At 42.6% G+C, this 27,713-nt stretch overlaps 2 long non-coding RNA genes across 7 annotated transcripts in view; one reads left to right on the top strand and one right to left on the bottom strand.

Moving 5' to 3' along the window:
• The window catches only part of LOC127483244 (uncharacterized), a 211,507-nt gene that overhangs the window by 67,562 nt on the left and 116,232 nt on the right, over window positions 1-27,713 (top strand). The window contains exon 8 of one of the 6 annotated variants that reach the window (XR_011378206.1): window positions 18,596-19,567. The exons of the other annotated variants lie outside the window; for them this stretch is intronic. This is a non-coding gene — a long non-coding RNA (uncharacterized lncRNA). Of the gene's footprint in view, window positions 1-18,595; window positions 19,568-27,713 lie in introns of those variants that run through there. 6 annotated transcript variants of the gene reach the window in all.
• On the bottom strand, window positions 1,044-6,509 carry LOC138843473 (uncharacterized). The gene is made up of 3 exons (XR_011378207.1): window positions 6,292-6,509; window positions 5,824-5,951; window positions 1,044-1,183 (listed from the first exon to the last, which is right to left on the bottom strand). It is a non-coding gene; the product is annotated as an uncharacterized lncRNA (long non-coding RNA).

Below are 27,713 nucleotides of genomic sequence, written 5' to 3'. Positions count from 1 at the left end.
ATTATTTAGTGACATCATCAATGCACATAATTCACTAGGCTGTTTTGTGATACCAGCATCTTACATTTTACTTACATGAAATAGTTATTACTGCAACCCAATTAAAAATTTCTATATTTAACTGATTTATTACAATAACATTTATATAGAAAAGTTTTCTCCTATCATTCTAAATTATAGGAATATAATTCAAATCAGTTAAGTCATGAAAGTAGTAAGTACAGATTATTTAGTTTTCAAATTCATTGTCTTTAACATAGAAAATGCTGGTAATATGGGACCAGCATTGTGGTACAGCAGGTTAAACCACTACCTGGGACACTGACATCCCATATGGTGCCAGTTTAAGTCCTGGCTGCTCCACTTGTGTTCCAGCTTCCCTGCTAATGTGCCTGAAAAGGCAGTGGAAGATGGTCAAAGTGCCTGGACTCCTGCCACCACATGAGAGACTGGATGAAGCTCCTGGCTCTGTCCTAGCCCAGTCCCAGCCATGGAGGCTATTTGGGAAGTGAACGGGGAATGGAAGGCCTTTTTCTAACTTTGCCTTCCAAATAAATAATCTTGAAAAGAAAAACATGCTGGTAATGCATCTTCTATTTAAAAGGTAAATTATCCTAAATTTAAAATAAATTTCAAATAAAAATGTAGAAAATTTAAAAACTTTTTAAACTAGACTATGCGTAGGAATTAATGTTTTTTCCCTAGTCAATTTGCAAGCTGAATAACTGAAAAGCCAGCTGAGAAAAACATCTCCATTGAAGGCCATGAAACAAGAAGTATTAACTTGAATTAATGAGATTGAAATATACATTGCTGCAAAATTTTGAGGCTACAATGAAAAATTTGTGAATTGAAAACCTAGCTGACAACCTCAAAACTGAATTAAGGCTTTTTCATGGACTTTTTCATTTACTGAACTAACAGAACAGACTTTTCTACATATTATAAGATAAGGAAAACTTACCATTTTCCCCAAGCATCACCATGATTTCAGAATCCGTAAACTCTCCAGCTACAATGGCTAGCTCAAACTCTCCCATCTTTTTCTTCATCCCTGGGTATTTATACATACATATCTTTTTAACTTCTTCATTTGCTGTCTCAGCCACTTTAAAAACAAGTGATGCATCTCTGAATCTCAAGTTTTCTGTTGGAACATAGCCATCCAAGAAAATGTTTATGCCTGTTGGAAGGAAAATTGTTCACAGATTAGTAAAGATCAATTAAAAACCAAATGTTCCCAAAATTCTAGGCTCTCCTGGGAGCAATCTATGTATAGATTTTAAATTTCTGGCAGGTGCTGTGGCACAGTGGACTAAAGCCCCAGCCTGCAGCACTGGATTCCAATAAGGGTGCTGGTACAAGTCCTAGCTGCTCCACTTTTGATCCAGCTCTATGCTATGGCCTGGGAAAGCAGTAGAAGATGGCCCAAGTCTGTGGGAGACCCAGAAGAAGCTCCTGGCTCCTGGCTTTGGATCAGCTAAACTCTGGCTGCAGTGGTCACTTTAGGAGTGAACCAGCAGATAGAAAATACCTCTTTCTCTCTGGCTCTACCTCTCTCTGTAACTCTATTTTTCAAATAAATAAACCAAATCCTTAAAAAACAAAATTTCCTATGGTATTTTCCTAACATACAGGTTTGCATAAAATGAAGCGACAACATGTTTGTTTCATGCATCTATTGTAAATGTTAACTAATTCATTCATATATATATGTGCCCATGAGTGTGTGGACATATGTGTACACACACACAACAAAACACATCCTTTTTTTTTTTATAAAATGCCATCCACATTTACTTATTTTTTAAGATTTTATTTATTTATTTGAGAGGAAGAGTTACAGAGAGTGAGAGGGAGAGACAGGGAGAAAGGTTTTCCTTCCGTTGGTTCACTCCTCAAATGACCATTGCAGCCAGAGTTTAGCTGATCTGGAGTGGAGCTGTGCCAATCTGTGTGCCAAAAGCCAGGAGCCAGGTGCTTCTTCCAGGTTTCCCACATGGGTGCAGGGGCCCAAGTGCTTGAGCCATCTTCTACTGCTTTCCCAGGCCACAGCAGAGAGCTGGATTGGAAGTGGAGCAGCTGGGACTAGAATCAGCAGCCATATGGGATGCCAGCACTTCAGGTGGAGGATTAACCTAGTGAGCCATGGTGCCAGCCTCCCAACACATCCTTTCATTATCAATTGATTTTTATTGCTCCAAGATTTTTTTTCTCAGGGGCCGGCACTGTGGCATAGCAGGTAAAGCCACTGCCTGCAGCAGGAAAGCAGCAAAAGATGGTGCAAGTGCTTGGGCCCTTACACCCATATAGGAGACCAGGATGAAGCTTCTGGCTCCTGGCTTCAGCTTGGTCCTGCTTTGGCCGTTGTGGCCATTTGAGGAGTAAACCAGCTGATGAAAGATCTCGTGCTCTGCCTTTCAAATAAATATATTAAAAAAATTTGTTTTCTCATCAGGTTTTTGGCTTCACTACACAAAGGTTACCAGCATTACCCAAAAAGGTCTCAATAACTAAAAGTAAACAAACATTAAACCTGAGAATCCCTCTCTACAATGAATTATTATTTTTTAATCTTAAGCTTATTTATTTTATCTGAAAGGCAGAGTTAAGGGAAAGAGGGACAGACAGAAGATCTCCTATCCACCTCATGTGCCACAAAAGCTGGGGCTGGGCCAGGCTGAAGCCAGGAGCCAGCAGCTTCACCCAAGTTCCCCATATGGGTGGAGCCCAGGCTCTTGGGCTGTCTTCTACTGCTTTCCCAAGTATGTTAGCAGGGAGCTGGACTGGAAGTAGAACAGTCAAGACTCAAACTGGTGCTCATATGGGGTGCCAGCACTGCGGGCAGCAGCTTAAATCCACTGCACCACACGCTGGCCCCTACAGGGAATTATTTTGTAAGCAGTAAAATATTCCCTTTTCAGTGTTTCCTATATATAAGTGAAATAAAAGAAAGCAAGTATCAGAAGTCTAGGGAGTTCTTGACAGCTAATCTAACCATGTCATTTAACATGTATACTTAGCCTAGAAGAAAGGTATTCACAGAATAAATGAAGAGATACATTTATTTGGCCCAAATCAGGACTTCAAAAACATTTTTAAACTACTTAAAGTTTTAACATAAAAACATATACTCAAAAGAACCTTAGCTGGGGCTGGCGCTGTGGCATAGTGGGTTAAGCCCTCACCAGCAATGCCAGCATCCTATATGGGCACCTGTCTGAGCCCTGGCTGCTCTACTTCCAATCCAGCTCCCTGCTAATGCTCCTGGGAAAGCAGGGGAAGATGTCCCAAGTCCTTAGGCCCCTGCACCCACGTGGCTTCAGCCTGGCACAGCCCTAGCCATTGCAGCCGTTTGGGGAATGAACCAGCAGATGGAAGACCTCTTTATTTCCCCCTTTCTCTCTAACTCTGTACTCAGTATTAATAATAATATAGATCTTATCAGCATTAGAATGGCAGAGAAAATTATATGAAAAAAATTTTAAGTTGCCTTCTCTAACACTAAAAGGTGCAGTGACAACACCATAAGCACTTGGTACACCATGTAAACAGCAGATGAAGTCAGAGATAATCTAATACACTTAGATCATGCTCCACCACAATGATGTACCTGAAAATCAAAACAGTTTTTTAACTTTCAAATTTAACACAACAAATACAATCAACTAAAAGTCTTATGTAACATCTTGCTAAAGTTACAAATTTCAGGAAAATATTTTGAAAAAAAGATGTGTATTAACCATATTAAAGTCATAAAACATTCTCCATGTTCACATTATCAGTGCTTATTTTTTTTTCTAAGCAGTTATTTATTTGAAATATGGAGTTAGAGAGAGAGAGAGAGAGAGAGACAGGGGGAGAGAGAGCAACCTTCTGTCTGCTGATTCACTCCCCAAAAGGCCGCAACAGCCAGGCAGAAGTCAGGAGCCAGGAGCTTCTTCCCGGTCTCCCTCATGGATGCAGGGGCCTAAGTGGGGCCACCTTCTGCTGCTTTCCCAGGCATGTTAGCAGGGAGCTAGACAGGAAGTAGAGCAGCATCCCGTAATGGTGCTGGCTTAAGTCCTGGCTGCTACACTTCTGATCCAGTGCCCTGTTAATGGGCCTGGGAGAGCAATGAAAATTGGACCAAATTTTTGGGCCCCTGTACCAACGTGTGAGACATGATGAAGAGCATGGCTCCTGGCTTTGGCCTGACCGGGTCCTGGCTGTTGTGAATGGAAGATCTCTCTTTACCTCTGCCTCTCCGTCTCCGTAACTCTTTCAAATAAATAAATAAAAATCTTAAAAAAAATTAAAAACACAGTTTTCCTAAACTAAAAAGAGAACAGTTCACATTCAAATTCATTCATATATATGATAGAAAATGTGTTGCTAATAAGAATCATTTTCTAAAATAAAGTAGAAACCACTGTAACAGATTTAATCCAGATAAAGACTAACTGTTGGAATAGTACGCAACTGTACTTATGTAGTAAGCCCTGACTTGCAGTGTCCCCTGTTAGCAGCTTCAGGAGATGCACAGAGAAAGCACAGAATCCTTAACCTGAGAACTTCCAATGCAGATGGAAAAAGCAAGCGATAGGAAACAATAACAAAAGGCTGCATGGCAAAATATTACCTAGACAATTAAATCCAGTGAAGGCCAGAAAGGAAATAGGTTCCTGCATAATGGAACACTTTATGAATTGGACAGGATATGCCATGAACCTTAAATAGGTAGATGTAAATGAAATGAGAAAAAAGTACTGATCCAAAGCCAGGAACCAGGTGCTTCCTCCTGGTCTCCCATGAGGGTGCAGGGCCCAAGCACTTGGGCCATCCTCCACTGCCTTCCCGGGCTACAGCAGAGAGCTGGACTGGAAGAGGAGCAACCGGGACAGAATCTGGCACCCCGACCAGGACTAGAACCTGGGGTGCCAGTGCCACAGGCAGAGAATTAGCCAAGTGAGCCACGGCGCCAGCCTAAAGTTTCTTTTAAAGGTTCATTAAGTCTATATCTTATAAGTACATGTAAAGTAACAACTACTTAACATAGCCCATAAGGACTACTAACTACCCTGCATTGTTGGAAATTTATTTAATCTTCTAAACACAGCATTATAAGTTATTCCTATTAAGTTTTTTATTCTTTCTTAAGATGTGAACATTTACAATTTTTGGTAGCTCTTCCCCCATGACTTATGGTAATTATTGGACTTTGCAGAACAGCAAGACTCTCAGCAGCCTGAACTCTAGTTTGATCTCACATTCTATGAACTATTAAATATTGATACAGTCAGCCCTACATATCTAGGGATTCCATATGCATGGATTCAACCAACCAAGGATGGAAATACCTGGGGGAAAAACTGTCTATAGTGAACAATGCAGACCTCTTGTCATTAGTTCCTAAATACAGTAATGACAGCTATTAACATGGCACTTATATTGTGTTAGATATTATATGTAACCTACAGATGATTTAACGTACATAAGAGGACACACAGAGGAAATATACACATACTCTGCCATTTTATATAGGGAACGTGAGTACCACTGGATTTTGCTATCTGTGGAGGTGGGGTCCTGGAACTAATACCTCCCAGATACCAAGGGATAAGTGTACACTTTGTATAATTTGCTTTTGTTTGATAAAATTAGTTCATTTAGTCACAAAGCAATAAAAGAAATTGAGAACAAACTCTGGATTTCTACATTTTATTATTCAAAGAAACTAATGGAGAAAATAGAGTATATGATAAACCCCAAATAAAACTATTAAATTGCTTTCTTTCTTTCAAACCTGTTATCTTTACTTATCAACAGAAATAGCTTACCCACTTGAACCACAGGGCAACTCTTTTTGCACTCCTGTCGACATTTCTTAGGTTAACACTTGTCATGGTTGACAATAGCAATTCTCGTTAATTTGTCCACCATAGTTGTAAGAAACTAAGAATATCCAGCTTCTATTAAAATAAAAATAAGCAAAATTATAGTGAATTCTATGTAATTAGTTTAGAGAAATAATTCATAGATATAAAAGTTATGACATTAATGAGCATTACAAGCGGATGACATAATGATCTCGAACACACTAGATCTAGACACACTAAACTAAACATTAAACACTATTACTAGGTCAAATGCCTGCCCTCCAAACATATTTTTGCACATTTTCCTATCACTTTCCTAATTCAGAGCATCATCTCTGGGATGTTGTACTAGCACAATGACTTTCTTTTTCCCTGGTGTTGAAGAATCTATCTAAAGGTTCTGGTCTTAGTGTTTCCAGATCCTGTGGCTCACCCAATAGAAATTCTTCTGTAGGAAGTCATGTTTTTCATCTGTTGAGAATATAGCATTTATAGTAACAAAACATTGACAGCGATCTAAATGTCCTACAGAGGAGTGGTTAAATAGTTAGGGTTATTGTCAGCATACACTATATAGCCTTATAATAGTATATATTTTAATAAGCTTCATTTAAAAGTATAAAGTTAACTGAGATACTATACGAGTTAACCGTTATTAGATGATTTGAAGCACTCAGCAAAATGCGTAAAAGATGACGTCCTCAGCTCTCCTGGGCGGGCATAGGGGAAGAGGAAGTGGGTGGAACGCGGGGAGCCTCTTTGTTCACTTGGAATGTAGGGCCTCAGTCGCCTTGACTCCCAGCGAGTTGGCAGCAAAGGGAAGTCTCCCTGCGCAGCTGCCCCTCGACTTTTGACCCTTGTAGAAGGATATTGAACTAACCCAATCACGCCCCATGGGCAATGACCTGGGCCTTTCCTGCCCACCCCAGCCTGTCCCCTCGCAGGAGGGCAAGGACCAGCGGGAGACGCCTGACCGCCACCCACCCGGCCGCGCCCCGTTGCCGACGCCCCCTGGCCACCAGGTTCCCCGCGGTGACCCTTCTCCAGGCTGCCAGCCCTCCGGGAGGCCTGCCCAGCGGCGTGGTCAGACTGCGTTCAGTGGGTTTGGAATAGCGCCTCGCAGACGCTACCCGATCCAGCAGCCCCGGTATTCCCGTGTGGGTTGCCTGCCGACCGTGTGCTGGAACGGCAGCCCCAAGAAGCCTGTGCTGTCTGTTGGTAACTCCAAGACGGTGTGTAGGTCGGGGACGGTGAGGGTCCCCCCTCTTAACCGCAGGCTGACTCACCGCCCAGGACCTGGGCTGAGCATCAGCTCCACCCTGCCCTCGCAGTCGGCTAAGGCTCGGGACCCCTGTGCCCCGCAGAGTGGTGCCACCGCCCTCCCAGAGAGGAAGAGGAGGAGGAGCCCCGCGGGGGAAGCCCAAAGCCTCCTGGCTGGCCCGGAGACTAAGGGAGGCTGCCCTGCTGGCCCTGGGCAGGGGCAGCCAGCCGTCTGGGGCCCGCTGACCGGTCCCCAAGACTCAGACGTCCACTTGAGTAAGAGACCCCGCCACTCTTGTGAGAGCTCCCCGGAGCGCTCCACCACGGCTGGCATCCCTGTGCCCGTCCGCAACGCCATTAGCAGCTCCTACAGCTCCGCTGGCGGCCTGTTGCGGCCGAGGAAGCGGGGCCGGCCCACGTCGAGTGCCTTCTGCGGGCCGGCCGCCTCCTGCTCCAAAATACCAGAGAGGCCAGCAAAGGTGAGTGGGGAGGAGGCGCTGGGGCCTCGCTCCAGTACCTCACCTCCCTTGGTGACAGACAGGGAGTCCCAGAGAGGAAGAGCGGTAGGTGCAGCCGCAGAGAAACCAGGCTTGCGGAATTCCCCACCTACACCTGGCGGCTCCTGGCCGCATAAAAGGAAGTTTCCTGAGCAGCTTTCCGGGGGAGGGGACCTGGGCACTCTGCCTCCCGCGCCCCGGCTGGGCTATCCTGTCACTCTGGGAGATGGTGACATGGCAACTAAAGGTTCATCTCGGTGGCTTAACAAGCCCTTGGAGCACAGGATGGATGCTGCCCAGGAGTCTGCCCCCGAGAGCCCACCCCGCACTCAGCCTCCCAGCGCGCTCCCGCTGCCTGCAGCCAGCACTGCGCCCTCATCAGCTGCCTTCTGGGGCCCGATAAAGAGGCAGACTGCTCGGCGGTTTTCAGCCTTCCCAGAATATGCTGGAGTAGCAGCGACGGTGGCCCCTTCGCCTGCGAAGATAGTCCGCCTAATGGGCCCTGTTGACTCTTCACGGCCACAGCGTCTTCCCGCCAACTCTTTAGGCCTCAAGCCCGCAGCCCACTATTTCAGCAACCACCTCAACTGCTGCAGCCTCCACTAGCCGGGCCCCAGCCTCAACTGCTGCAGCCTCCACTAACTGGGCCCCAGCCTCAACTGCTGCAGCCTCCATTAGCCGGGCTCCAGCCTCAATTGCTGCAGCCTCCACTAGCCGGGCCCCAGCCTCAACTGCTGCAGCCTCCACTAACTGGGCTCCAGCCTCAACTGCTGCAGCCTCCACTAGCCGGGCTCCAGCCTCAACTGCTGCAGCCTCCACTAGCCGGGCTCCAGCCTCAACTGCTCCTGCCTCCTCTCACCAGGCTCCTGCATCCACCAGCCGGGCTCTTGACGCTCTCTCCTCTGGTGGTAGTGCTGCTGATAAAGACTTGTTCACAATGTTTGATGCGATGTGTGTGACTGCACCTGGAAGTAAGAGGAAGGGCCCTTTGCCATCTGGCCCCATACTCACACCTCCAACTTCTTCCAGCTCTACCACATTGATGATGACAAGTTTAAAGCCAGCACCTGTGCGCTTGGCCAAACATGTCAAGTGGACTACTGCATCAACAACCACACCAGCCTCAACTGCTGCAGCCTCCATTAGCCGGGCTCCAGCCTCAACTGCTCCTGCCTCCTCTCACCAGGCTCCTGCATCCACCAGCTGGGCTCTTGACGCTCTCTCCTCTGGTGGTGGTGCTGGTGATAAAGACTTGTTCACAATGTTCATTGCGATGTGTGTGACCGCACCTGGAAGTAAGAGGAAGGGCCCTTTGCCATCTGGCCCCATACTCACACCTCCAACTTCTTCCAGCTCTACTACCATGATGACGACAAGTTTAAAGTCGGCACCTGTGCGCTTGGCCAAACACGTCAAGCGGACCACTGTATCAACAACCACACCAGCCTCACCTGCTGCAGCCTCCACTAGCCGGGCTCCAGCCTCAACTGCTCCTGCCTTGTCTAGCCAGGTTCTTGCCTCCTGTGCAGCTGCCTCTGCCACAACTATGAGTACAAGCAAAGACTCTTTTTGGCTTTGGTGTCAGCGATATGACCAGTACCCTAAAAAGAAAACCCACTTTTGGCTTTGGTGTCAGCGATGTGACCAGCCCCTTGGCAACCGAGACTGTTTTTGGCTTTGGTTTCAGCACCCCGAGCAACATGACTGTTTTTGGCTGTGGGGTCAATGGTGTGACCAGCTCCCTGATAGCAATGAGTGCTTTTGACTTTGGCTGTGGGGTCAACGGTGTGACCAGCTCCCTGACAGCAATGAGTGCTTTTGACTTTGGTGTCGGCGATATGCACAAGGTCCTGGGCAACCTGAGTCCTTTTGGATTTGGGTTCAACGTAGTGACCAACGCCCTGAGCTGTGGGGCTAACAGCACAGCCTTTCCTCTTTGGTGCTCCACGTGCCTTCGTTGCCTGCTTTACCCCAGCTGTGGGGTTCTATATTCCAGTTTTGCAAGTTTCATACTAGGCCAGTATCAACCACAATCACTGGTTTTGGCCAGTCCCTCCTCAGGGAAGCTAAGATAGTTTCCTGTGCTGCTTTTCTTCCTTGCCTGGGATCCGTGTAGGGAAGATCACCCCTAATCTATGTTAGGGAGTCCAGACCAATGAGCCATACTTTCAGATAGTATTTTAGTTCTTCTCAGAGTTCTCTCCAACCCTTCCCCATTTCTTCCTTTTTTCCAAAACTGTATACCCCAGGCCAAAGAGCCACTCTTTTAGGGAAAAATATTTGCATATGTGTAAATTAAAAAGCAAACATTATTTGAATGTTTTTGAATAAAATTTAAATTTGATATACAATGTCTTTGAAATTCCTTCATGCTGAGCTTATGAAAGTGGTTATGTTTAAACACTGTGAAGGAGAAATTAGCTGTCAAGTTTTGCATGTGACGTGGATGTAACCGGTCTCCTGTGTTGACGGAAGTTGGATGTTCTGTGGTAGGGACTGCTCCTCGTGCCCAAGAAGGACCCTGAGGTCTGACTTGTTGATGCTTGGCTGTGCCTAAACCACAAGTTCTTTTTTCTTTTTTTTTTTTTACAGGCAGAGTGGACAGTGAGAGAGAGAGAGAGAGAGAGACAGAGAGAATGGTCTTCCTTTGCCGTTGGTTCACCCTCCCATGGCTGCTGCGGCTGATGTGCTGCGGATGGCGCACTGCGCTGATGTGAAGGCAGGAGCCAGGTGCTTCTCCTGGTCTTCCATGGGGTGCAGGGCCGAAGGACTTGGGCCATCCTCCACTGCACTCCCAGGCCATAGCAGAGAGCTGGCCTGGAAGAGGGTCAACCAGGACAGAATCCAGCACCCCGACTGGGACTAGAACCCGGTGTGCTGGCGCCGCTAGGTGGAGGATTAGCCTATTGAGCTGCGGCGCCGGCTCACAAGTTCTACAGTGCCTATCAGGATCGGAGGGCTGGTGGTGAGACACAGGTGTGGAAATCGGGCTAGTATGTACTCAGGTAGAGCCTCTTAGTTTAGTACTCTGAGCTGGTTCACTCCAGCTCCACAGGCAGAATGATTAATCTAGCATCCTCCTGCAGATGGTGTCCTGGTAGGGCCTGAAGGAGTGTAGGTGTGAGCGTGGATTTGGCATGCACTGCACAGGAGCAGGAGACTGGGTCTTCCCTCTACAAATCAAATACAGCCTTAATTCCTGTTGAGTGGAGTTGGAATTTTTAGTATGAATTTGAGATTTTGCTTCTTGTTTATTTCATTAAGAATTTTAAAAAACCTGTATTCTTCAACAGTTGCATGGAATACACCTGGCATATAGTAAATGTGATATCATTATCTGCTAATCTTATTATTGTGCTGTTAATTTGTTGATATGGAATAGCCTTCCAGATGGATGAAGTGAAAGAAGGAAACCACCGAAGTGCAGAACTATGGAGAGTCTGCTATTGCTGTGTAATGAAGGGGGAGAAAGGATTCCTGTGTGCCTGCTTGTGTATATTACATGTTAGTCACCTTTTCAATACTTTAACCAAAATACCTGACAGGACATGCTCGAGACGTAAGAGGTTTATTTTAGCTTACAGTTTGGAGGTTACAGTTCAGGATCACGTAGCACCTGAGGAGGCTGCCCATGGCAGGTGTGGAGGAACAATCGCATGCTGAGCCGGGAAGCAGAGAGCAAGGCAGAATTTCAACTCAGAATAACTAACTGGGGCTGGCACTATGGCATAGTGGGTAAAGCCACCACCTGCAGTGCCAGCATTCCATATGGGCACCGGTTCAAGTCCTGGCTACTCCACTTCCCATCCAGCTCTGTGCTATGGCCTGGGAAAGCAGTGGAAGATGGCCCAAGTCCTTGGGCCCCTGCACCTGCACAGGAGACCTGGAAGAAGCTCCTGGCTTTGGATCGGTGCAGCTCCAGCTGTTGTGGATATTTGGGGAGTGAACCAGTGGATGGAAGACCTCTCTCTCTCTCTGCCTCTCCTCTCTAACCCTGCCTTTCAAATAAATAAATATTTAAACAAAAAAAATGACTAACCCTCTTTGGAGGACCACTCATCAAGGACACCCACTTAATAATCTAAGTACTTCCCAGCAGACCCGCCTGGTGGTTACTGTAATTAGATCAAGTCTCCACCCTGAACCTATTAGCCATTAACATTCAGGCATCACAGTTGAAACATCTGCAGGAGTTTTGGGGGAAAGAAATCCCATTATACCTGAAATATACATACATATAAGTATCTGAAAATATACAGGTGAAACCAATAAATTTGATTACATTTGCAGAGAGGAACAAGATAATGGGAAATAGTGACTTTTTATCATGTTCTTTTTGTGTCTTTTGAATAGGATCCATAATTAATATATCATTCAGTCTCCAGAATGTAAATTCAATCAATTTCTTACCTTCTTTTGAAAAATCTGCCCTTTACCATTAAATCAGGCTCATTTCTAGAATTAATATGAATTGTCATTTTAGTCTGGAAAAAACAGTATAATTCAACCTCAGTTATCTACAATGGCTGGAAGGTATGGATTTCTGGTGTGAATTTAATTTTGATTAATCAGAATTTTGGGGCCAGTGGTTGTGGCATAGCAAGTAAAGCTGCCGCCCATGATACCATGATTCCCATATGAAGCTGGTTTGTGCCCTGGCTACTCTACTTTTTTTAAAATTTTTTAATTTGAGAGGTAGAGTTACAGGCAGAGAGAGGGAGAGACAGAGAGAAAGGTCTTCCATCCTCTGTTTCATTCCCCAAATAGCCACAATGGCCGGATCTGGGCCGATCTGAAGCCAAGAGCCAGAAACTTCTACCAGGTCTCCCACATGGGTACAGGGGACATCTTGTACTGCTTTCCCAGGCAATAGCAGAGAGCTTGATGGGAAAAGGGGTGGCTGTGATATGAACTGGCACCCATATGGGATGCCAGCACTGCAGGCGGAGGCTTAGCCCACTACACCACAATGCTGGCCCTTGCTCCACTTTTGATCCAGCTCCCTGCTAATGGAGCTTTCTCACCATTTTAGCCTATCCTTCTTACAATGGCCAAGCTCTGCCTTTCATCTGTGGCAGGCGTTTTGTGGGAGAGGGTTTTCTGCTTCCCCACTCTCTGCAGAGGAAGGACCATGTATTGGGTCTCTCTCGGGTACAGGGTTGTTGTTGTTGTTTACTCTTCTGTCAGTGAGGATGGATCTGTCCCTGGGTCCTGGGGTCAGCAAGTTTGATGCTTCTCTCTTAGTAGCTTAAGTCCTTTGCTCTGCAGGAGAGAAGGGTATGGGGAGGAGGATGGAACTTTTTATTTTTAATTCAGTGATGGTCCCTCCCCTCCTCTGTGTTTGTGCCATTGAGGTAGGCTTTCCAGTCTCCTATTCTCCTACACTCTTATCTTATTGTGCAGAGTAAAGGCCCTCGGAAAAGAGTCAGAGGTAATATGCATTTGGCCCGTTTGGGGCTTTGAGGGCCTCTATGCTTTTTTTCTAGCCCACACTTGGCCTTTGACATTTTTAAAATTTTTTTAAAGATTTGTCTATCATTTGAAAGTCAGAGTTACACATAGAGAGAAGGAGAGCCGAGAGAGAGAGAGAGAGAGAAAGGTGTCTTCCATCTGCTGGTTCACTCCCCAGATGGCTGCAATGGCCAGAGCTGTGCTAATACGAAGCCAGGAGCCTGAAGCCAGGAGCTGCTTCTGGGTTTACCATGCAGGTGCAGAGGCCCAAGGACTTGGGCCATCTTCCACTGCTTTCCCAGGCCATAGCAGAGAGCTGGATTGGAAGTGGAGCAGTCAGGCCTGGAACCGATGCCCATATGGGATGCCAGCACCATAGGTGGCAGCTTTACCCACTATGCCACAGCGCTGGCCCCAGCCTTTGACATTTTATTAAACTTCAACTTGATTTTCTCTATTGCTTTATTTGGTCTCTGCTGTTTCCTTCTTTTCCCTGCCATAGTTGGAATAGTCTGTAGATCTTTTTGTTCTGGGTTGAGTCTGCCCCTTTTCTGAATTCTGGCTGTTTGGTTGCCACATGGTTTTAAGTTCTCATGTTTTTGCAGAAAAATTACGTGTTTGTTGTTTATCATTTTGTTGTTGTTTGAATGAGGGGTACACAACTTTTCCCCAGCTTTTCAAAGGCTTCTCCAGCTTTTTAAAGGCTGCTTTACAACTTCCTAATGTTCTTTTTAGCATCAAATATTCCTGTGAATATGCTGAAATAGAACATCTTTCATTACTTGGCCTGGTAGCATGAATAGGCCGGTGCCATAAAATGTCAATAAAAGAGTGCCTCTCCGCATCCTTCATGCTCTGGGGTTTGAATGTTAGTGCCATGAGGACACTGATCCCCTGAAGGTGGCCCACTGTTCTGACATCTTGGGGGGGGGTACAGGAGAGATCAGGAGTCAATGCCATCAGAAGAATGTTAGGATCATTTAAAATGTGTTGAGTATGGAGTTCATAAAGTTTGTCAGTACATGTCATACATCTTACTTGATATGATTTTGAGGTTTGGGTCCACTAGTGAAGTCTTCACAGAAAAGATGCTTATTCTGTAAGATGTAGCAAGAGTAGGATTTCACTGAGTAAGGGCATAAAAGCAAGGGGGTTAGGATGTGGAAACATATATACAGCTTTGAGGCATCACAGCTCATTCAAAGTACTGCAATTTCTAATCAGTAAGACCAGAACATAGGAATATGGTATAGGCAAAGCTAGACAGAGGGGGGCCTGTCTAGATAGTGCTTTATGTAGCAGGTCATGCTATATTAGAGAGGTAGTATGAGCCACCTGAAAAAGAGAAGTAGCAGTGTAGAACAATCAGTACTTATTCATGTTTGAGAATTTTGGGAGATGGATTGAGGTTAAAAAATAAATCAGTAGGAGGTTGTGCAATATTTCAGGTAAGAAGTAAGACAAGCAGAATGTATTAAATTTTCAAAATACTAATATCAGTTGTTGGGGAGTATAGATTCACTTGCCTGCTACAGGTGGGTAGGTTGGTAGATTTATTTTTGTATATTTGGAAATACTGGTTCAATATTTCACTTGGATTAAAGTTAGAATGTATTTAGTAGTTTTAGCTTAGTTGAGCACACATCACAAAACAATCCCACAATGCAGTACATTTGTCAGTCTCTACCCAAGAGGGTAGAAGAACTAAAGGCCAAGTGTGTGTAGTGACTGCTGGCGTTATTATAGGGTGTTAATATGATGCTCATTTTACTGGGGTGCTTATTTCATAAGCACCAAATTCATATCATGTGGAAAAATGAAATTAAGAAAAAATAAATACATCTTCTATGTTTAACTCTATATTTGATACAAGTAAAGGATTCACTAAGGCTGTGTCTTGTGAATATTTTACAGATATTTGATCTGTATGTTCTTTTTTTTTTTTTTTTTTTGACAGGCAGAGTGGACAGTGAGAGAGAGACAGAGAGAAAGGTCTTCCTTTTGCCGTTGGTTCACCCTCCAATGGCCGTCGTGGCCGGCGCGCTGCGGCCGGCGCACCGCGCTGATCCGATGGCAGGAGCCAGGAGCCAGGTGCTTTTCCTGGTCTCCCATGGGGTGCAGGGCCCAAGCACCTGGGCCATCCTCCACTGCACTCCCTGGCCACAGCAGAGAGCTGGCCTGGAAGAGGGGCAACCGGGACAGAATCCGGCGCCCCGACCGGGACTAGAACCCGGTGTGCCGGCGCCGCTAGGCGGAGGATTAGCCTAGTGAGCCGCGGCGCCGGCCTGATCTGTATGTTCTATTAAGATACTGCTTTGATGAATAAATTTGAGAGGCATAATAGGATGTTCTATGTTCTGTTTTTCTTAAACAAAAACTCATTAGGTTTTGTTTAAGGTTATGCTATAGATGATACTTATGGTATTAAGTTGTAAGATTTCTGAATTGGACGGTGATATGTACTTTGAAGAAAATAAAACATCAATTTAATAAATAGTGATTTTGAGTGGGACACTAGGTTGTGGGATCAAGGAATGAGTCTTTGACTCTTTAAGAAGTGAAATTTGCAATGAGATGTGAATATTAAAAAGAACTTTGTACAAAGATTTTCCAGAAGAACCTTCCTAACAATGGAACAGCTAGTTTAAGCTAATGGTTTGGTGTGTTTGAGGTTCAAGAAGAAAGCTTGTGCCTAGAGAGTAGTGAATAAAGAGAGGAAGAGGTAGAAGTTAAAGCCAAAGATATAAATAGACATGGCCCAGATTATATAAACTCTTGCAGGCCATGAGAAAGTATTTGGGTTTTAAGTACAAAGGAAAACCACTGATGGTTGTGTTGCTCAGGAGGGTATGATGATCTAATATAGAAATTGAGGTCATTATGGCTATGATGGATAATGGTTAGTAGTGGAGACCAGTGGAGGAAAGGCTATCATAGTAATTTAAGTTAGCAATGATGTTGATTTGGATCACACTAGAAGCTGTTGCTATGGAGAGAAATGATGGTTTGGGGACACATTTTTATTTTTTTAAATTTTTATTTGAGAGATGGGAGAGAGAGACAGATGCAAAGAGATCTTCTACCCACTGGTTTACTTCCCAGATGCCTGAAATAGCCAGGGCTAGGTCAGGCTGAAACCAGGACCCTATAACTCAATCTGTGTCTACACAAGGGTGACAGAGACCTACATACTTGAGTCATTGCCAGCTACTCCCCAGGGTGCACATAAGTAGGAAACCAGAATTGGAGGCAGAGCTGGGACTAGAACCTAGGGATTTTGATAAGGGATGTAGGCATTCCAAGTGACATCCTACCCACTGCACCAAGTGCCTGTCCCCGGATACATTTTTAGAGGTGGACTAATGATGACTTACTGAAAAGGAAAGATTCAAGAATGACTCCTAGGTGTGTGGCAGAGCAACTAACACTAATTCCTCATTTGAGGAAGGAATTGGTGGTAGGGAATAAATATATTTGGGGTTGAAAAGTAAATAAATTATTTTGGATATATTAATTTTGAGATACCTAACCAGCATTCTAGTGGAAGTGGTGTAATAGACAATTGGAGTTCTGCTTGAAAGTTCTGGGTTGGAGAGTATGTTGATGATATTTTAAATCAGGGAACTGGATTAGCTCATTGACAGAAAATATATTTAGAGAAAAGAGTAAAGTTTTGGGTACTTTAAGATGCAGAGAGATGATAGAACAAAAGAGGAGTCAACAAAGGATACTAAGAAGTGGCCAGTGAGTTGGAAGGAAAACCAGAAGAGTGTTTGAAGACATTTCAAGAAGTTAGATAACTCTTCATTTCTTTATTACAGCACTTAACACTTTATATTGTAGTTTATCTGCTTAATTCCATTAGCGCTGTCCTTTGAAATTATTGCACTATGCAGTGAAGTAACCACTAGTTCCCTTAGCTCCTGAACACTCATATGGCTGTTGTTCCTGAGAAACCAAGCTTTTTCTTTTTAAAAGTTTTTTAATTTTAATTTTTAATTAGTTTTTAACAGATTCGTTATGCTTTGTAGATAGAATTCTAAAAAGGTAATGATATTCTCTTCCTCATTCCCTCCCTCTCTTCCCCTCTCTTCTGCCCATCCTCCTTCCATTTCTCTTTTGCCTTTTTTTAGCTTTTAAGATAACATGTTTTAAATTTGCATTACAGTGAAAAGGCTTAATACTTCACCAAATACTAAGTTTAACAAGTAAGAAGCAAAAAGATCCAGTTTAATGAGAACATAGACAATGGCTATAAACAAGAAATCCAGCTTTTGATTTTACTTCCTTTAAATGTCAGTAGCCATAGCAAAGGTCTAGGGCATGGTGTGGAATTGTAGATGAACTTCTCTAGAGAGAGCCTGTGTTAACTCTCTTCAGGGTTAAATGTGAAAATAGTTGTGTTAATATGTATGATAGGGAAGAAAATGGCTGTTTATTCATAAAGGCAATCTCAGCTAAGCTGTTCATATCTATCTTTCTCATTGGTATGATATTGGTAGGTCCCTACTATACAACTATGCATAGTGTGTGACTCTAAAATTTCAATGGCATGAAACAACAACATTTATTTCTTGCATGACTATGGCTCAACTTCATGCTGTGATTTTTGAGTATAATTCTGCTTCATGTGTCCAGGCGTATTCTCTTAGTGGAGTGCAGACATTCAACAGCCCAAGGTAAATTTTCTGCTTGCGTTAAGGCAAGTTAAACTGCTGCTTGGGATGCCTGAATCCCAAATTATTAGAGTGCCTGGGATCAAGTTCTACCTCGTCTGATCCAGCTTCCTGATAATGTGAACCCTGGGAGGCAGCAGATGATGGTTCAAGTACTAGGGTCCCTGTTGCCAATGTGGAATACCTGGATGGAGTTCCCGGCTCCTGTTTTTGGCCTGGCCCAGTCCCAGCTATTGTGGGCATTTGGGGGAGTGAAACAGAGGGTGAAAGGTATTTCTCTCTCTTTCTTTCCCTCTCTGGGTCTCTGTGCCTTTCAAATAAATAAAAATAAACAAACAATGAAAACAAACTTCTTCTTGGGTCACAGTCACTTACATTGTATTGACCAAAGTAATGATTTAGCCCCAATATAACTGAAGTGTAGAATTATATTCCTCCTATGGAGGATGGGGAGAGAAGACTGAATATTTATTAAACAATAACAATAAACATGGCTAAGGTGGCTTCCACTGGTATCTAGTGGGAAAAGGCTTGCATAGCCACTCTACAAAAAAGAATTGTTCAGTTGCAATATTAATAGTAGCAAGGTTGAGAAACTCTGCCTTAGAGCAGTACTTCTAATGTTTTAACATGCATCAGAATCACCTGGATGATTTATTAAAACATAAACTCTCAAAGAAGCTAAGCTCCTAAGGTTTCTGATGCAGTAGGTCTAGAATTCCTAACAAGTTTCTAAATGTTGTTGCTGGAAGTCCAAGGATCACACTGGGAGAACCACCTGCTTAGAGCATGTATCATACACTTTCTTTCTAGATGATGGTACAATTTGGGCCATCTCCCACTTTTTTCCCAGGCGCATTACAGGAAGCAGGATTGGAAATGGAGAATCCAGGACTCATAGGAGATGCCTGTGTCTCAGATTGTGGCTTAATCAATTGTACCACGATACCACTCCTGGTCGGGAAACTTTTAAGATCATTCATGCTTTCTTTCAAAAGGTTTCTGGAACATGGAGTTTCTGTTTCCAGCTTGACTGCATCAAACATTCACAAGTACAGGTTTGTTTTGTAGAATGGTGGGCATAATTATCAGCCTATTAAAATTGTTTTCTCCTACTTCTTCTGTTTAATGTGCATAAGTGGATTTGCTTAAATTAAAGATATAATACCCTTTATTGATGCAAGCAATGTTATTTATTGATGCTATTATTAAAGGTCTTACTCTGAGAAAAGAAATGGGCCTCCTGGGTGTCCAGATTTTTAGCATGAGAAAATGCTTTTGGTTGATGGAAAGCTGAAGCATAGAGGGCAAATGCTGTAGCAAGGTTGCTTTTCTCCAATCTGAACCTGGAAGCACCAATTCCTGTCCAGGGAAAGGCAAAACCTGGGGCTACCAACTAGACGAAAGACATGGCGGTGATGGGGTGATGCTACAGTTTGAATATTAGTTTGGGTGTCCCACAAAGACCCATGTATTAAAAACTTGGTTCCCAAAGTCTTAATGATGTTAAGAGAGTGGAAGCTAAATTCAGTTATAGTATTTAGAGATGGGGCATTTGGGAAGTGAGAGGTTGCATTAGGAAGTTAGGGTGGAGCTCCTGTAATCCAGTCATGGTGGCTTTATAAGGGGAGATGTAGACTGACACTCTCTTGCCATGTGATGCCCTGGACTAGCCAGGGTGCCATCACCGCAGGCTGAGTCATTGAGGCCACCCAGTCTTGGACTGTGAATCTCTAAACCATGGGCCAAAATGAACATTTTCTCTGTATATAGTTAGCTCCTGTCAGGTATATATGTATGTATCTATGTGTGTGTGTGTATATATATATACACATGCATATATGTATGCATGTGCATATATACATGTATATATGTGTATATACACACATGTATATATGTATGTAGGTATGTGTGTGCATATATACACATGTATATATGCATGTATGTGTATATACACATGTGTATGTGTGTATGTATATATACATATATATGTATGTGTGTATGTATATATACACACGTATGTATGTATGTGTGTATATATACATGTATATATGTATGTTTGTGTATATACATGTATATATGTATGTGTGTATATATACATGCATGTATGTGTATATATACATGTATATATGTATGTATATGTGTGTATATATACATGTGTATATGTATGTATGTGTGTATATATACATGCATGTATGTGTATATATACATGTATATATGTATGTATGTGTGTGTGTATATATATATATTTGAAATGATGAAAGCTAACACAGGAGGGTGTATTAGTTGAGTCCTCTGGAGAGCGAGCATTGAGAAAGAGTCAACCCAAAGCAGACTCACCTGAGAAGCCTCTGCCAGGAACTAAGCAGGGTGAGGCTACTGGGTCTGGCCTCTGCTCAATACAAGCCTCCTCTAAGGAGCAATCTTTGCTATGAAATCTCCTACCCCCACTTGCATTATCTGAACCTTGATGGCTCTGCATTTTGGTTTGAGACTCTCCAGGTAAAGATGGATTCTGAACGCACTGTGGCTGGAGGCTGATGGTTAACTGTCCTCTGCATTCCCTAATGAGCATCAAGTTCATTTTTGATAGGAAGTGGGAGTGGTACACGTTCGTAACTGACACAGTGGGGTCTCAGCCCAGAATTTGGGTGGATGTCAGGGCTTTGGTTCCTAAGGATTATGTGATACCGATTGGGTAGCTGCTGCTGATTGAGTGGCATAAATGGTTAACTGAGATGAGCATTCACTTATCTATGAGACTGAGAACCATTTAATAAGCACTTGACTTAAAGGGAAGTGTCCAAAGGGAAGTGTCTTTAGTTCAGGGCCATATCAGAAATAATTAAATAATTGAATGTTGACTTAAAGCTCCTTTACTTTCTCCTCACATTGGGAAAAGGTGGTCCATAAACAGAGATAGGGCAGAGACTTTAGGGAAGAGCAGTCAAGTTATCTAACTTTTAGTCAGGCAGTGGGGGGATGTATTAATGGGGACCCTCACTTTGATATAATCTGATTTATAATTGCTCCAATTCCCTGACCCTCAAACAGACCTCAGGTCTCATTCCCACAGCCACTGAGAGACTAGCAACTGAAGGCTGCCAAGTGGAGTTCCTCTAAGTGGCTATTTAGATCAGACTAGACTCCATTATTATTTCTGCACCATTATATTTTCCTCCAAGATGCACCTAAATGCTTGTTTGGAACAAGTGCTACTTTTTTGTTTCTTGTTTTTAGAAGAAGATGACGATTCATAGCAGCGGTTTCCTTTGATATTACAAGGGTTTTCAAGTTAAACTGAGTGGCTTTCCTGCCACTGCCATGCCTGAACGCTTGTACCCTCTGCTCATGTTCCTGTGGTGCCCACTAGTGGCAACCATGATGAAGGACTTTCTCAGACTTACATAGGATTTTGAAAGTTTCTGAACGATGGCAAAACAGTATTCTACCACCAGAAAGAATAAATTCATTTTGAAAATTGAAGGCCATGCATGAGATATTTTAAAATGCTGGCTCCAATATTTATTTATTACTTGATAAATAATGTTTTAAAGAAGTCTGTCATAAAACAGCTAAATATACTCACTATTGTTTCTAAATCATAAGTAATATTAAAATCCAGTGGTCTTTCAACATCTACATTTTCTAATTTTGCAATATTCCTTTTTTAGAAACCTTTTATTTAAAGTATATGAACTTCATGCATTTCATATATACAAATTTACAAACATAGTTATTCTTGGGACCAGCACTGTGGCATAGCAGATAAAGCCACTGCCTGCAGTGCTGGCATACCATATGGCTGCCAGTTTGAGTCCTGGCTGCTCCACTTCTGATCCAGCTCTCTGCTATGGCCTGAGAAAGCAGTGGAGGATGGCCCAAGTCCCTGGGCCCCTGCACCCAAGTGGGAGACCCAGAAGAAGCTCCTGGCTCCTGGCTTCAGATCAGATCTGCGTGGCTTTGTATCAAGTCTGTGCAGCTCTGGTCATTGTGGCCATTTGGGGAGTGAACAAGCAGATGGAAGACTTCTCTCTTTCTTTCTCTGCCTCTGCCTCCTTGTAACTCTGTCTTTCAAATAAATAAATAATTTTTTTTAAAAAGAAGCAGTGATTCTTACCACCCTACCCTCCTTCCTACCTGCACTTCTACCCTTCTTTCTCTTCCCTTTCCTAGTCCCATTTTTATTTTATACAAATATCTCTTTTCAATTAACTTTATACTCATAAGATTAACCATACACTAAGCAAAGAGTTAAGTAATATAGAAAAAAAAAACCCCAAAAATAAAATTCTGTTCTTCACCGATCAAGATCAGGGCTGTTCAAAATCATCGCATTTCAGAGTGTCAATATCACTTCTACAGATTGCCCAGCGATAATCTTTAACATGGGGCCCTGTTAGTCCTTGTCGCTGCAGTGCCTATCAGCTAACCTTGTTCCTAATAGCACAGGGAACAATACACTTCAGCATTAGAGACCTGCTTCTCCACTCTAAGCTCAGAGGGCGGGAAGTCACAGTCTGCACTTGGCTTGGGGATGGGGAGGAGACGGGCAAATTTCCCCATGGACCAGATGCTTGCTTTCTTGTTTCAGGAAGGGTAAGCAACACAGTGCAGAAGGAAGTGTGTTTCTTTGTCACATGGCCTACAGCTGCTTTCATTTTGAAACTACATTCGTCTCTTCTAAGGGAACAGCTTTCAAGCGCGATTGCTTTGTAGCAGGTCACATACAACCAAAATGCTTTCTCTGTTTCTGTGTTAGTAGAATTTAATATATTGTCTTTGCTGTTGCCCACTTGGGTTGTCAAATGTCCATCAGTTTTTATGCATTTGTTTGTAAAAGTTATCCTAAGAAGCTCACAGAGTTCCGTGGGTGGTGTCTGTGCCACCTTCTCAGGGAAATGGAGTAACTCAAGTGAGGGCTGATATCTCAACAACACCTTAAATCTGCCCACCATGATGCAAGCATCTTTTCTGAGAGGTTGTTACTGTATGGTAGATGCTTCAAATGTTTCCCCAGCCCTCAAACAGACCTCAGGTCTCATTCCCACAGCCACTGAGAGACTGGCAACTGAAGGCTGCCAAGGCGAGTTCTTCTCCAAGAATTGCCCTTGGCTAAAGAGGGCATCCTGGCTTGAAGCCATGCCCCATCCACCGCCGAGTCAGCCTGCTCCATGAGGAAACAGAAGGGCTTGGTTCCTTGCCTCAGTCTGAGGAAACCTGAGGGCCGTCCCTGGCCCAGTGTTCTTAGTGGGATCAAGCGAAGTCCCTGTACTTTTTTTTTTTTTTAATTAAGATTTATTTATTTACTTAAAAGGCGGAGTTACACAGAGAGAGAAGGAGAGAGAGAGAGAGGGAAAGTCTTACATTGCTAGTTCACTCCCCCAGTTGGCCGCAATGGCCAGAGCTGGGCCGATCTGAATCCAGGAGCCAGGAGCTTCCTCCAGGTCTCCCATGTGGGTGCAGGGCCCAAGGACTTGGGCCATCTTCTACTGCTTTCCCAGGCAATAGCGGGGAGCTGGATCAGAAGTGGAGCAGCTGGGACTCTCTCTGGCGCACATATGGGATGCCGGCACTGCAGGTGGCGGCTTTACCTGCTATGCCACAGTGCCGTCTCCTCCATGCACTTTCTATGCCCTGTCCTAATGCCCTCATACTCCCCAAATCCCAAGAGATTCCAGATAAACTTTCTCAGCACATGTTTCCCAGGCAGCTAAATCTGTGAGGTTGACACAAGCTGACAGTTTTAGGAAAATAATCTCAACAGTAGCATGAATACAATAAGGTCTCAAAATCACATAGAACAACTCAGTTGAAAGTCCCCATGGGAACATTTGTGACATTGCAGCTAAGTGGAGTAGAAAGAAAGTGAAGGAGAAATCACATCCAAGAGATACACAGCTACTTCTTTTCCCCGGCTTTACTGAGGTATGATTGACAAATGACAATTGTATAAACTTAAGGTGTAAAATGTGATGTTTGACATGTCGTGATTACCACTGTCAAATTAATTGACATATCCATAACTTCAAAATGTTATTTGTGTGTGTGTGTGTGTGTGTGTGTGTGGTGAAAGCATGTGAGACACTGTCTCTTAGAAAATTTCAAGTACACAATATGGTATTATTATTAACCATAGCCACTGAGACAAGCATTAGATATCTGGAACTTAGTCATGCTGCACAATAAACTCTGTATCCTTTGAACAACATCTCTCCTGGTTTAAGATGTGACCCTTCTTCCTGTACACACTCTGTCACCCTCAAGGTGGTCTTTGCCAGAGATGACACATGTATGCCATTTAGATTTTCAACCTCCAAAACTGTAAGCTAACTAAACCTCTTTTATTTATAAAGTTTAAAAAGACTGTCACTGCTTGATACAACGAATGAAGCTATTAGATGCTGAGGTGTTTTTTGCTGGGAAGTTCTTTTTTTTTTTATCTTTTATTTAATGAATATAAATTTCCAAAGTACGACTCATGGGTTACAATGGCTTTCCCCCCCATACCGTCCCTCCCACCCACAACCCTCCCCTTTCCCACTCCCTCTCCCCTTCCATTCACATCAAGATTCATTTTCGATTATCTTAATATACAGAAGATCAGCTTAGTATACCTTAAGTAAGGATTTCAACAGTTTGTTCCCACACAGAAACATAAAGTGAAAAATAATAGATGATTTTTTTTTAAATGATGATGAAATCAGATCAGACCTATTGTCATGTTTAATCCCAGTGAGAGTCATGTTGGGAATTGATAATTTCTTTTTTTTTTTTTTTTTACAGAAGATCAGTTTAGTGTACATTAAGTAAAGATTTCAATCGTTTGCACCCCCATAGAAACACAAAGTGAAATATACTGTTTGAGTACTCGTTATAGCATTAAGCCTCAGTGTACAGCACATTAAGGATAGAGATCCTACATGAGGAGTAAGTGCACAGTGACTCCTGTTGTTGACTTTACAAATTGACACTCCTGTTTATGGCATCAATAATCTCCCTATGCACCAGTCATGAGTTTCCAAGGCTATGGAAGCCCCTTGAGTTCTCCGACTCTTATCTTGTTTAGACAAGGTCATAGTCAAAGTGGAGGTTCTCTCCTCCCTTCAGAGAAAGGCACCTCCCTCTTTGAAGACCTGTTCTTTCCACTGGGATCTCACTCACAGAGATCTTTTTGCCAGAGTGCCTTGGCTTTCCATGCCTGAAATACTCTCATGGGCTTTTCAGCCAGATCCGAGTGCCTTTAGGGCTGATTCTGAGGCCAGAGTGCTATTTAGGACATCCGCCATTCTATGAGTCTGCTGAGTATCTCATGCTGGGAAGTTCTTGAATGCTGACTCAATCTCCTTATTCATTATTTTTTCTTGTTTATTTTTTCTATTTCTTCATGATTAAGTCTTAGTGGCTAACATATTTCCAGGAAATTATCAACTTCTTCTGGATTATCTAGCTTGTTGGAGCATAATTGCTTTTAGGAGTGTTTTATGACCATTTGTTTTTCTGTCATATCTGTTGTTTTATCTCCTCCATCACTTACAATATTGAGTCTTCTTTTTTTCCTCTGTCTACCTAAGATCTGCTAATTTTTTTTGTCTTAAAAAAAGCCTCTTAGTTTCATTGGTCTTTTCTACAGTGTTTCTAAGCTTTATTTCATTTTTTTCTGCTCTGCTCTGTATTATTTCCTTCATTCTGCTAACTTTGGCGTCAGTTTGTTTTCTTTTCTGGTTCTTTGGATTTAATGTTAGGTTGTTTGACATGTTTTGCTCTTTTAAACTTACAGTATGGGCTCTTTTTATTGGTACTGCTTTTCCTGCATCCCATTGTGTTAGTAGATTGTGATTCTGTTTTTATTTCTTTCATGACATTTTTCTCTTTTCTTTTGGCTTCTTCTTTGGCCCAATTGTTATTTATTCAAGAACATGTGATTTAGTTCCTACAAATCTGTGAATTTCAAGGTTTCTTCCCTTTATTGATTTCTGATTTTATACCATTATGGTCCAAAAAACACACTTGATATGATTTTAATTTTCTTAAACTTGCTGAGATTTTGCAATGAAACGTATGATGTATGCTGGCTAATGTTCTGTGTGTGCTTGAGTATAATGTTGGATGGAATGTTCTGTCAAGATCCATTTGGTCTGAAATGTAGCTGAAGTCTAAAGTTTCCCTGGTCACTTTCTTCCTAGATGGCCTATCAGTTGTTAAAAGTGCCATGTTGAAGTCCCTGTATATAATTATTGTATTGCTGCCTATTTATTCCTTCAGAATTATTATTTATATATTTACATGCTCAAATGTTAGAGGCATATGTAATTATAATAGTTATGTCCTTGATGAACTGACCCATTATCATTATCCAATGTCTTTGTCTCATCTCTTTTTATAGTGTGTGACATAAAGTCTGTATTGTCTCATATAAATACAGCCACTCTTGCTCTTTTTTTGGTTACCATTTACATGGAATATCATTTTCTATTCCTTCACTTTTGTTGTGTCTTTAAAACTAAGATTGTTTTCTTCCAGGAGGCATATAATTTTTTTTAATACAGAGATTCATTTATTATTTTTTGGTTTACAAAGGCACCCAATAGTGGTTTATTTATTTATTTATTTATTTTTTATTTTTGCCAGAGTGTCTTGGCTTTCCATGCCTAAAATACTCTCATGGGCTCTTCAGCCAGATCCAAAAGCCTTAAGGGCTGATTCTGAGGCCAGAGTGCTATTTAGGATATCTGCCATTCTATGAGTCTGCTGTGTATCCCGCTTCCCAAGTTGGATAATTCCCTTTTTTATTCTATCAGTTAGTATTAGCAGACACTAGACTTGTTTACGTGATCCCTTTGACTCTTAGACCTATCAGGATGATCAATTGTGAACAGAAATTGATCACTTGGACTAGTGAGATGGCATTGGTACATGCCACCTTGATGGGATTGAATTGGAATCCCCTGGTATGTTTCTAACTCTACCATTTGGGGCAAGTCAGCTTGAGCATGTCTCAAATTGTATATCTCCTCCTTCTCTTATTCCCACTCTTATATTTAACAGGGATCACTTTTCAGTTAAATTTAAACACCTAAGAATAATTATGTGTTAATTACAGAGTTCAACCAATAGTATTAAGTAGAACAAAAAACTACTAAAAAGGATAAAGTATGAAATTGTACATCAACAGTCAGGACAAGGGCTGATCAAGTCACTGTTTCTCATAGTGTCCATTTCACTTCAACAGGTTTCCTTTTTGGTGCTCGGTTAGTTGTCACTGATCAGGGAGAACATATGATATTTGTCCCTTTGGGACTGGCTTCATTCACTCAGCATGATGTTTTCCAGATTCCTCCATTTTGTTGCAAATGACCAGATTTCATTGTGATTTTTTTTTACTGCTGTATAGTATTCTATAGAGTACATGTGAAAGATCTCTGCGAGTGAGATCCCAGTAGAAAGAACAGGCCATCAAAGAAGGGGGTACCTTTCTCTGAAGGGAGGAGAGAACTTCCACTTTGACTATGACCTTGTCTAAATAAAATCAAAGTCGGCAAACTCAAAAAGCTTCCATAGCCTTGGCAACTCATGACAAGAGCCTAGGGAGATTACTGATGCCATAAACAAGAGTGTCAATTTGTTAAGTTGACAACAGGAGTCACTGTGCACTTACTCCTCATGAAGGATCTCTGTCCTTAATGTGTTGTTCAATGTGAATTAATGCTATAACTAATACTCAACCAGTATTTTACACTTTATGTTCTGTGGGGTGCAAACTGATGAATTCTTTACTTAATATATACTAAATCAATCTTCTGTATATAATTGAAAATGAATCTTGATGTGAATGGAATGGGAGAGGGAGTGGGAGATGAAAAGGTTGCGAGTGGGAGGGAAGTTATGGGGGGCAAAAGCCATTGTAATCCATAAACTGTACTCTGGATATTTATATTTACTAAATAAAAGTAAAAAAAAGGCACTGAATA

The sequence above is a fragment of the Oryctolagus cuniculus genome, chromosome 8, assembly GCF_964237555.1.
Source record: "Oryctolagus cuniculus chromosome 8, mOryCun1.1, whole genome shotgun sequence".
NCBI classification, from domain to species: domain Eukaryota; kingdom Metazoa; phylum Chordata; class Mammalia; order Lagomorpha; family Leporidae; genus Oryctolagus; species Oryctolagus cuniculus.
Note: the sequence above shows the minus strand (reverse complement) of the source record. Positions and strands in the feature narration are given on the sequence as shown.